The sequence below is a fragment of the Balaenoptera physalus genome, assembly GCF_965194825.1.
Source record: "Balaenoptera physalus genome assembly, chromosome: X".
Classification (NCBI taxonomy): domain Eukaryota; kingdom Metazoa; phylum Chordata; class Mammalia; order Artiodactyla; family Balaenopteridae; genus Balaenoptera; species Balaenoptera physalus.
In genome coordinates this window covers 15,054,669-15,066,326 of record NC_138903.1, presented here as the reverse complement: position 1 = coordinate 15,066,326, position 11,658 = coordinate 15,054,669, and positions in this window count along the sequence as shown.

Sequence of the window (11,658 nt, the reverse complement as noted above, 5' to 3'; positions counted from 1 at the left end):
CTTAGAGTTCAGGTTCTGTCACTCAACTGGTCTTAGTTATTTTACTTGTAAAATGGAACCCATACTGATATATTCCTTATCAGCTCCAATGGAAAACAATACAGTCTCCATAGCAGGGAGGTCAAGTAACCTTTCCTGGAAACAGCCAGAGAGTAAATATTTAAGGTTTTGTGGGCTACCTGGCCACTGCTGCAACTACTCAATTCTGCCACTGGAGCATGGAAGCCACCATAGGAAATACACAAATGAATGTGCATGGCCGTGTTCCCATAAAACTTTATTTACAAAGGCAGGCGGTGGGCTGCATTTGGCTCATGGGCAGTAGGCTAGAGCACACCTTTCTCAGTTGCCATTGAGCCATTTTACAACTCTGGATTTGCAAAATTGTTCTTGTCTACAGACATGCAAATTCTGTCCATTAGAGGTTCGATTTGATGTGCCTCCCGCCTCGTGGAAGAGATCAAATTTGCCTGTGTTTGCATATTCATTTCAATATTCCTGATCTATAAATGTGTCTGTTCTTGAACAGGTTCTACCATCCTACCAGTTCCCTCATTAATGAATTAAATTAAATATTTAATATCGTTGAAGAAAAAGTTACTCTGATAGTTGTTAAAATGGTAAGGAAGACTTTATTCAACACTATTGCAATAGGTGTCAGGACTATTACAATAGTGGAGAGAGGTCAGGCTCAACTCAGAATATGGCAAAGACAGCTGGAGATTTATAGCCAATGAGCAGAGTGAAGGAGGCAGTGGGTCTAAAATTACTAAGAGGAAACATCAAGTATAGGAGGATTCCTGGTGAAGGCAGGCCAGGGTGATGAGATATCAAGGCTGGACGATGGGGAATTTGATCAGATATCAAGGGTGATCAGATATCAGGAATGGAGTGATTCTCACTAACCTGATTTAGCAGGATTCTTGCTAAAACTGGACTAGGCAGGCCAAAGACAAGGCCCAAAGATGAGGCCTGGTCAAAAAGAGACCTCAGAGGAGCCTGTCTCAAGTTTGGTCAAGGAAAGCCTTTGTCGTGTTAAAGAAAAAATTTCATGACACTTATTAAAGACAGTAAGGCAGACTTTATCCAGGGGGATTACTACAATGAGGTTTTGCACAGGGGGAGAGAGATCAGACTCAACTCCAAAAACAAGGACAAGTGAAGGTTTATAGCCAAAGGTGGGGCCGGGGGGGGTCAGTGGATGGAAAACTACTAAGAGGATCAGGGATGAGGGAGATTCTGGCTAAACTGATTTGATAGGACTCTTGCTGAAGGCAGGCCAGGGTCATATGATACCAAGGGAGAGGGGATGAGAAATATGATCGGATACAAGAGCGGTGGCATTCAAACAGTGGAGGACTGTGGCTAAACTGACTCAGTGAGATTCTTGAATAAGCAGACCAAGGACAGCGCCCAAAGTTGGGGCCTTGAGGACTTAGAAGAGCCTGACTAGAGTTAGGTTGAGGAGAGAGTCTTTGTCAGTCAACATGTGTTCACTTTACATCTGTATGAAAGTCATGGATGAGGTTTTCTTGAAAATTAACCTTTATTTTTTATTTTTTTTAACATCTTTACTGGAGTATAATTGCTTTACAATGGTGTGTTAGTTTCTGCTTTATAACAAAGTGAATCAGCTATATGTATTCATATATCCCCATATCCCCTCCCTCTGGCGTCTCCCTCCCACCCTCCCTATCCCACCCCTCTAGGTGGTCACAAAGCACCGAGCTGATCTCCCTGTGCTATGCAGCTGCTTCCCACTAGCTATCTATTTTACATTTGGTAGTGTATATATGTCCATGCCACTCTCTCACTTCTTCCCAGCTTACCCTTCCCCCTCCCCGTGTCCTCAAGTCCATTCTCTACGTCTGTCTGCGTCTTTATTCCTGCCCTGACCCTAGGTTATACAGAGTGAAGTAAGTCAGAAAGAGCAAAACAAATACCGTATGCTAACACATATATATGGAATCTAAAAAAAAAAAGGTTCTGAAAATTAACCTTTAATCCAGCCAATGTTTTTGAAGGAATTAACATAGAGACTGGCACATGGCAAACACGTAATAAAGTTGTGGTTGAGTTGTTACTGCCACTTTTGCTGTTATGATTCTATGAATGAGAATTCCAACAAGAAACAGAACTCAGCCCAAATGGTTCAAATGAAGAGATTCCAGTGAAGGGACTACTTTGTGGGCAGGTTAAGGGAACCAACGAGAGATGTTAAAGTCCAGAGACTATGACAAGGGGACATTACCATGTGCTGAAGGGGACAAAGGGAGGACATGGCATCACTGGATTGCAGTGAGAGCTGGGGCCGAGGGGCCACGGGTCAGGTTCTGTGGTCATGGAGGGACCCAGTTCTCGCCAGAGATGGAGCGCTGAAACAGGCAAGGACCAGGGAAGCAATATTCCAGCCTCTCTCTCCTCCTGTCTTCTGATCTCTTGCTGGGCCCACCCATTGGCAGAACCCAATCAGAAGTCAGCTGCCAGGGAATCTGGGAGATGTAGTCTGCCTCTAGGGGCGCAGAACCAGGCAAAGAGGGTGGAGGATGCGTCTTGGGGGTGGGGGTGAAGAATAACCAGCACAATTATTACTATTATTTTTTACAATGCTCAAAACCCACACAGTGTACAACACCAAGAATGAAACCTAATGTAAACTATGGATTCTGAGTGACAATGATATATCAGTGTAGGCTCATCAATCATAACAAATGTACCACTCTGGCGGGGGGCACTGATAGTAGGGGGAAGCTGTGTGTGTGGTGGTGGGGAGCAGGGATTATACGGGAAATCTCTGTACTTTCTACTCAGTTTTGCTGTGAACCTAAAACTGCTTTTAAAAATAAAATCTATTGTACATCAACTATACTTCAATTAAAAATATATACATAGGGACTTCCCTGGTGGCGCAGTGGTTAAGAATCCACCTGCCAATGCAGGGTACACAGGTTCGGGCCCTGGTCTGGGAAGAACCCACATGCCACGGAGCAACTAAGCCCGTGCGCCACAACTACTGAGCCTGCGTTCTAGAGCCCGCAAGCCACAACTACTGAGCCCGCATGCCACAACTACTGAAGCCCGCACGCCTAGAGCCCGTGTTCTGCAACGAGAAGCCACCGCAATGAGAAGCCTGCGCACCGCAACGAAGAGTAGCCCCTGCTCGCCGCAACCAGAGAAAGCCTGTGCGCAGCAACAAAGACCCAACGCAGCCAAAAATAAATAAATAAATTTACTAAAAAAATATATATACACATAATTTAAAAGTCTATTAAATTAAAAAATATTGTATAGTGCTTTATATTTCCTAAAGCCTTTGCATAAAAGTTGTTGTGAAGAGATAGGGCAAATACAGTATCCTCATGCTACAGACAAGGAAAATTAAGCTTCAAGTAATTCACGTTCAAGTAACAAGTGGGAGAGCCTTCTGATTCTAAGTTCAGTGTGCAGAGAACAGAGGTCAGTTTTGTGGGATGAAATCCCAGGGAAGCTGAGGAAGAAAACAAAGAGAAATTTTCCTGATGTGCACATTTTGTCACTGATAGAAATGGGAGTAAACCCTACTTACTCCTGGCCAACCAAGTGTGTCCAAGTATGAGGATGTGTGTGCGTGTGTGTGTGTGTGTGTGTGTGTGTGTGTGTGTGTGTGTGTGGCGGGGGGATGGTCAGCCTCATGTGATCACTCTCTATAATTCTCCTCCCAGAACTCTTGTGTGTTGAGTTGGTTCTATCTTCAGAGACTCTCCTTATATTTCAACCTCCCCGCTTCCACACACCTGCCTCTGCTGGTTTCTCAAGGGCAGAGTGGTCCACAAGGATGCCTCATGCAGAGTGGATCCGAAGCACAAGGGTAGAGCAGAGGCATATCAGTGTGCCAAGTTCAGAACCTCCCTGGCAATCTTCAGAACCTCTGCTGAAAAGCCTCCGCTCTCACCTCTACCCCTGTCTGACTAATCTTTCTCTTTAGGGCCTCAATTTAAAGGTTACTTCCCCCAGAGATGCCTTTCCTGACCCTCAATGCAAATTAGGTTTCTCCCATTATTCTTGTCCCTATGTCTTGCTTTTTCTTCAGAGAGCTTATCACCAGGTATGATTGCTTAGATAGTTGCCAATCTGTTTATTGCTCGGGTTCCTCTCTACAGACTACAGTGTAAGGTTCGTGAGAACTGAAACATCATCTACCACCAATAACACAGTGTTTAGCACAGGCCCTGACATGGAGGTGATAATCAATAAATGTGTGTCAAATAAGTGAATGCATGAATAAATCAATTACATCAAGTGAAATTAAATTAATGAAAACTAGTCACCCCTTCTAACCTCACATAACAGCCTTCTATTCTTCCAACCAGACTACGGATATCAAGATGCCAGAGGGGTGGGAAAGGATTTGGGAATCAGGACAGATTTTAAAGATGGTTATAAAGACCTGGGCTTGTATTCTGAGTGATATGGGGAGGCACTGGAGGGGTGGGGACATCTTTGGCTCCTCCTCTGCTTCACCTTGCACTCCCTCCCATCCCTAGTGACTCATAGTAGGCATTCAATAAATTTGTTGAATACAGTAAGTCCCCTACATACGAACAAGTTCTGTTCCGAGAGCACATTTGTAAGTCCAATTTGTTCGTTAAGTCCAACAAAGTTAGCCTTGGTACCCAACTAACACAATTGGCTATAGAGTACTGTACTATACTGTAATAGGTTTATAATACTTTTCACACAAATAATACATAAAAAAACAAACACAGTAAAGTACACAAAAGCACAACCATTTGTAGAGGATGCATGCACGTGACAAGGTACGCCAGACACTTGAACTAATTTACGTGATTGGACATGCGAACCCATGTTCGCATCTTTGAAAGTTCGCGACTTGAAGGTTCGTACGTAGGGGACTTACTGTAAATGCATGAAGGCATGTGTGCATGGATGCATGAATGAATAAAAATATGATCTCTGTCCCTAAAGAACTTACGAGTGTTGTAATAAGATACAATTCATATTCATGGAATTATTGTAGCATTCCAGGGATGGGAGGGGGTACAAGACACATGCCAGGCTGCAACCAGATATTTGGTGGGAGAAACTTGAGAATCACATTTCTTTATTTTGAATTAGTTCATTGTCTGTCTTGTCTCCACTGTTTCAATTATAAACAGCTTCAGAGCACAGCCCAAGCTTACGACTGATTCAGATCCCTGGGGCCCTAGCACAGAGCCCAACGTCATGAAGTGTGCCAAGAATACTCTTCCCGTTCTCATGCTGCTTCAGCAGGCTGGATTAATTTTGAGGGCAGTGCATTTCACATGCCAGCCCTCTAGCTAGACATTGGGTGATCCCTCTTGGGGAGTTACCCAATGTGGTTCCCGTCATGCTGTACAGCCAAGAGACAGCTCTGAGGTTTCTAGCCTTTCCCTTCATTATCCTAACTCTCCAGTCCAGAGGTGGGAGCAGTGGTGGTTGGTCTGGAATCACTGGCTTTTCTTTCTGTACAAAGACTAGGGGTGGTGCTCCAGGGTTGTGGAAAAAGCACTGGACTTGTTTTGAGATTCAGCTCACTACCTGTGTGTCTAGAGACACATCGTTTCATTTCTCTGGGCCTCAGTGTTTCTCATTCATAAAATTAGAGGATGGAGAGTGGATAAGAGAAATCCTAAGATCCCCTCCTGCTCTTCTAGGATTCTAATTCCTGATGTGACATGAGAAAATGATTCCTTAAATGGCCATAATCCATCTTCTAACTTCTGGAATACTCCTAAGCCATATATGTGCTGTATCTCTGGACCATTTCCAGAGATTTCAGATTTTGCTCATCTTAAAGGTGCTCTTATTTCTGAAATGCCAGACCCTGATCAGTTTAGTAACGAGCTTATTTTTACTTTTTGGCATTGGGTTTCTGACATCTGGAACAACTTCCTGTCAGATCCTAGAAGGTTCCCTCCCAGAGTGTCTTCAACAGCAGCAAACAATTTACACCCACCCAGGACCCATCATGCCTAAGATGTCTTGGGGCATCTTACTGCAATTAGAAGAAAATGAAACCAGGAACTCCGTCTGATGAAAACCAAGGTTAGAAACTGGTATTAAAATAGAAATCATTAATGTAGGCAAAATGTAGCTGAAAGTGCCAATTCACGTGAGGCAGCGTGTTTGGGAGGGCAAGGAGAGGGCGCCAGGTAGTTATGTCTGCAGATCTGTGGGACAGGACTCACTCAAGAACAACATTAAGCATCTACTTATTGGTTAATGTGCCAGAGATTCTGATGAGCTGATAAAACAGGAAAAACCATTGAAAGGCTCCTCTGCATTCATCCAGGCGCAGACTCAGAAGAGGATGGGAGTGAAGTAGTTTACATAGGAAGTGATCCTAGAAAGTACCTGTAGGTGAATGGGGAAGTGAGACAGGGAAGGGAAGGAAGCCAATAAAGGGAGGATTCTTGAGCAGGGTACCACTGTGGGTGCTGAGGCTCAGTCCTGCTGGGGAACTCTGGGAAACTGTGTAGAACACGCCTTAGTGTGCCACCCGAGGGGCATGGAAACTGGGGTATTTATCCTCCAACTCCCATCCATCGCTGGCCGAGGGCAATTCCTGGAGGCATCGTTGGCCTCCCTCCTGCAGGTTGATCGAGAACCCTAAGAGGAAGAGCTATGGGTGCTTGAAGTAGGATGCCTTCAGCATGTACTAGAATGGTACGAGCTGAGGGGATGTGAGTGGGGCCTGATAGCACCTGCTACATTCACCTTGACCACGGTCCACATGGCTGGGTAGTCAATTCACACAATGAGTCAGGTACGGGGGAGAAATCACAGCATCTTTGAGATGAGTGCACCTTACTGATCTCTGGCCTATCCCCCCATTCTCCAGATAAGAAAACAAAGCAGTAAAGGGACAGTTGGACAAAGGGACCTAAAAAAGAATCAAATATCCGCCCACTCACCGATCCTTTCTTAACAACCATTTAATATGCCATCCTACAAAGACAGAAACAGAGGCACAGAGCAGTTAAGAGAATCTTCCAGCAAGACCACTGTGTTTGCCTGCAGTGAACTGCTTTGACACTGGGCCCAACACACATATTTAACAAGAGGCAATCTGCCCAGGGTTTTATTCCCACAATAAATCTTACCATTTTCGGCTCCTGAGACTGCCTCCTCCTCTCTGCATTACACTAAGAGCTCCCTTTCCCAGCAGTGGTGGCAATAAACGGTGTGCACACCATGTAGACGGTAAGGTTTCAAGGTGAAGCCTTTGGAAGCGACTCCTTTATAATTTTATCTACGGCCATGCCATATTTCACGGTGCAGCTCCCTAACACTGTGGGTGGCTCTGTGTGTGTTCCGGAGAAAGGGAGAGTGAGATGTATCCCCACCCTCCAATCCTCACACACCCCTCCCAGTGGAATTTGGAAGTTAAAGCACCTCCCGGGTTTTGAGAGGAGACTTTAACCTCTCCTAGTGCTCACACGGAGCTGCTCGCTAGCCAGCCAGCCACAATAAGAGGTGTTGGAGATGCGGTTGCTCCAGTAAGCCTCTTCTAATCCATTCTGCCCACCGTGAGGCCCCTTCCCGAGAACTCCTACAGCAGACTGTCAAGCCAGGCCTTTGTCTTCCGTCCGCCATGAGACAGCCATTTCTCTGGACAGCTGCAACTCGGGAAGGGGTTACTTTCCTGCTTCCTTCCCTACTCCATATACATCGCCCAGCCCCACCAGAGCACTGGTGATTGGTTGACTGACCTAACAAATGAATGGCAACCTTCATCTTTGGTGTATTAAAATCATCCAGTTAGTATGGCCTCTCTAGCGGGCAAACAATGCAACATGATTGGTCCACCTCTTCCAAGAAGGGGCCCAGAGTCTTACAACCGAGGAGGGAAGAAATTCAACATGTGTGTTTGGGGTCTAGATCAGTTTCAAGTTCTGTCTGAAACCAAAGCATAACCTGACTTTGCACATAGACTCCTCCAACGCCCCCCCCCACCCACACCCACACACGATGAGAGATCCTATAGGACTTTTTGAGGCCACAGTCCTCAAATATTCTTTACCTGGTACATAGTGGATGCTTAATAAATATTTGCTAAATAAAAATCAATGAAGGTGGACACCATGACTTGGTTATCCTGGGGAGGCTGCATGATCAATTTGGGAGAGCATGGGCAACAGACCTGAGTTTAAATCCTGCCTCCACCTCGAGCTATCTGCATGGGCTTGGGCAAATGCCTTAACCTCTCAGAGTCTCAATTTCCTCATCTGTAAAATGGGAATGATAATATCTACCTCCCAGAGCTGTTGTGATGATTACATGAGATATTCTCAATAAGACTCCTAAGTACCTAATAGGCGCATGGGAAACATCAGTTACTTTCCCCTCTGTCTGGAATATTCTTGCTCCTGTGGCAGACTCCCAGGCACCCCCTAAGACTTGCCTTGAATATAACAGTCCAGGAAGAGGCGGTCCCTCCTTCTGCCCTGCTTTTCTCGTATCTCTTCGGGCAGCTATTATTGCACCTCTCACCCCATACTGCAGTGCTTTGGGTCACTGCTCTCCAACCTTGAAGTCAAGACCAAGCTTCCACCATTTTGTATCCTCAGTGCTTAGCATACTGCCTGGCATGTAGTAGGCACTCAATAAAGACTTCCTTTTCCAGGTAGGAAAAAAGATAAGAAGGACACATACCAAAATGTAACCATGGTTATCTATAGTTGGTGGATTATGGTTAGTTTTCTCCTTTTTTGGGGGGGCGGGGGTCTCTTCTATATTTAAAAAAAATTTTTTCCCTACAATGGTTATGTTTTATTTGAGTAATGATATGATTCTGTAAAAATTAATAAGTGTATACTCAATAAGATGGATGGATGGATGGATGGATGGATGGATGGATGGATGGATGGATGGACAGACAAATGGAAGGATAGATGTAGTCAGTACATTTAAGCAGTTTCCATTCCACTGATTCTCAGTATCTGGGTCTGAGGCAGAGTTTGCTGTCGGGTGAGAACAGAGATTTCCATGTCCCATGAGCCAGCTCCCTATTTCCTACCAAAGGGTTTTGAAGCTCCATCCCTTCTGTTCAAACTCACATTTTTCTGAATACCCGTTCCAGGAAGGAAAAATGACCCCCACTTCACCATGTCGGCACTCAGCAAACATTTTCTATAAAAGGCCAGATAGTAAATATTTTAGTCTTTGGGGGCCGTACAGTCTCTGTTCACAATCTCTCAACTCTACCACCATAGCGTGAAAGCAGCCATAGGCAACAGGTAAGTGAATAAGCATGGCTGTGTTCCAATAAAACTTTATTTACAAAAAACAGCAGGCCAGGTTTGGCCCAATGGCCACAAGTTGCCAATCCCTGGTCTGGGACTTTGCTAATGTTGCTACCCTTCCTGGAAGGCCCTTTCTCCCACCTGCCTACTTAAATTCTGTCCATCCTACTTATCATCTACTGTCTTAGGCTGCCGTTACTGCACTGTAATCCCATGTATTCTAGTAGGTGCTAGACAAATACTGAACCATTTGCTAAGAAGTGTTCTACTTTTGGGGGCATTTTTAAAGAGGGTATGTTTTGGAACTGTGCTTGGAAAGAACCGGAATGGGAAAATGTAAATATTCCTAAGAATAGACTGCAGGGCCTCAGCCTTACAATGATATGGTCAGAATAGTAATTCCTATCTTAGAAGAAAAAGACACACCAAAAAAATTCAAAAGTGAAGCAGCTCTACCATGACCTAATGGCAGAGGGACAAAAAGAAGCCAGGTATTGGGGTTGGCCCAGAAGTTCGTTCGGGTTTTGCCACAAGATGTTACAGAAAAACCCGAACGAACTTTTTTGCCAACCCAATCCTCTCTCTATTTCTAAGCTCCAAAAGAAAAATAATAATAGAACCTTCTGTTAAGGAATTTAAGACCCAAGTGCAAAGGCATTTTTAGTGTCTTTGGCCAAGCTGGGGACGATAAATCAAGCCCCACCACTGGAGATGCTGAAGTCTCCCTTCTAAATGAGCCACCATACAACAGTCTGTGCAGAACTCTGGCTTCAGCTTTCGGGTTTCATTTTTCCTGCTCTGCCGAGCGCTGAGCCTGTGCTCTTGGCTCCGGGAGATGGGCTAAGGTTTACGCTTAAGGTCACGTGGCAGTCCCAGCGGCTCTCGGCAAATGCGACTGAGTAGTCCATAAATGGTCCTTGTCTGGTGGCAAAATGCTTGGCTCCCTCTGCCTAAAAAGGAAATACTGAAGAAAATGTACATTATGGTCACCATGCTGCCGAGAGGACAATTTCCTGGCTTGCAGACCACTTGCTGACAGAGCAGAGCCAGGGAGAGCAGAGATGCCAAGCCTGTTGATTCACACGCGGGGCTTTTCAGAACATTTGACAGCCCTGTACTCCCAGCAGCGGCAGCTCTGTGAGCACACACCATCTGGCCCCAGAGCCCTGCAACTAAATGAAGGGAATCCATTTGAATAGAGCTTTGACCTGGGGTTTGAAAACCCGCCTCCTATGGCTTCCTTTGGAATCAGAGACTTAAAGACTTCCCCCCTTCCTTCCCCTGTGGTCATTCCAACCATACCACACCTTTTCAAGCAGAGCTAGTGCATTCGTTCAGCAGCACAGTCGTTCATTCACTCACTCATTCATTCCGTAAGTCAGCATACACTGAGCACCTCGCAAACGCCGATGCTTCAGCTCCAGCGGTGTCAAAGTCACACGTGGTCCCCGTCCTCCCCGAAATTACAGGTGAGTAGACAAGACGGATGTTCAACATTTATGATTCCATGTGAGGAAGGTTATGTGTGGGACAGTACAGTGTGCTGTGGGGGGGATGACCATGTAATTTGCTATCTGGACCTGGATGCTTGTGGGAGTAAAAGGAGGTGCTATTAATAACTATTCCAGAACAGCAGGTTAAACTAGGATTGTCCTGGGCCAGCCGGGTCGTATGGGTCCTCTAAGCTTTGGCCATGCAGCCAGGGACCTCAGTTCACAGGTCCACTCCCCTCCCCTCCCTTTGTGACTCTGTTCCTACCTGCCCCCATTCTCATCCTACTGTCGCTCCTTTATAGGGGAACAGAATGAGGTGGCCTGAGTGACAGAGCCCACTGATGTCAGTGCTTTAAATCCCACACTTGGCAGTGCTGCCGGGCATTGAGCTGTCATCATTTCCTCCTACTCCGGGTTACCTTGAGAAAAAACTTCACCACACGGAGGCTCTAAATCTTGACTCCTGCCTTTGATTCCAGCTCCCTTCCCATATTTCATGAATGTGGCCGGACCTTCTGCCCAGGGCTGTCCTGGGATTTTATACTCTTCAGCAATACAAGGAGCAGGCTGGCTTTGTTGTTCTGGAAGCTCCTTCTTCCGGGATGATGGGGTCCTAAAAGCCCAAAGCTCATTGGTCCAGCGGTCACCTAGAGGGTGTCCCAAAGGTATAAATACCTCACCAACAACCTATCATTTCGTTGTCCCTGTAAGTCTGAGCTGTGGAAGATTCCTGTTTTCATTACTAAGGGTGGACCTGCAAAACCATGACATTAATGACAGCCTTGGTGCATGTGGCAGATGCTAGTGAGGCTCTGTCCCTTAGTCCCCAGGCCCACCTCTGCGTTCACCTACAGCCACATAGATACTTCCCAGCAGGCTGGTAGCTTCTTACCACAAAC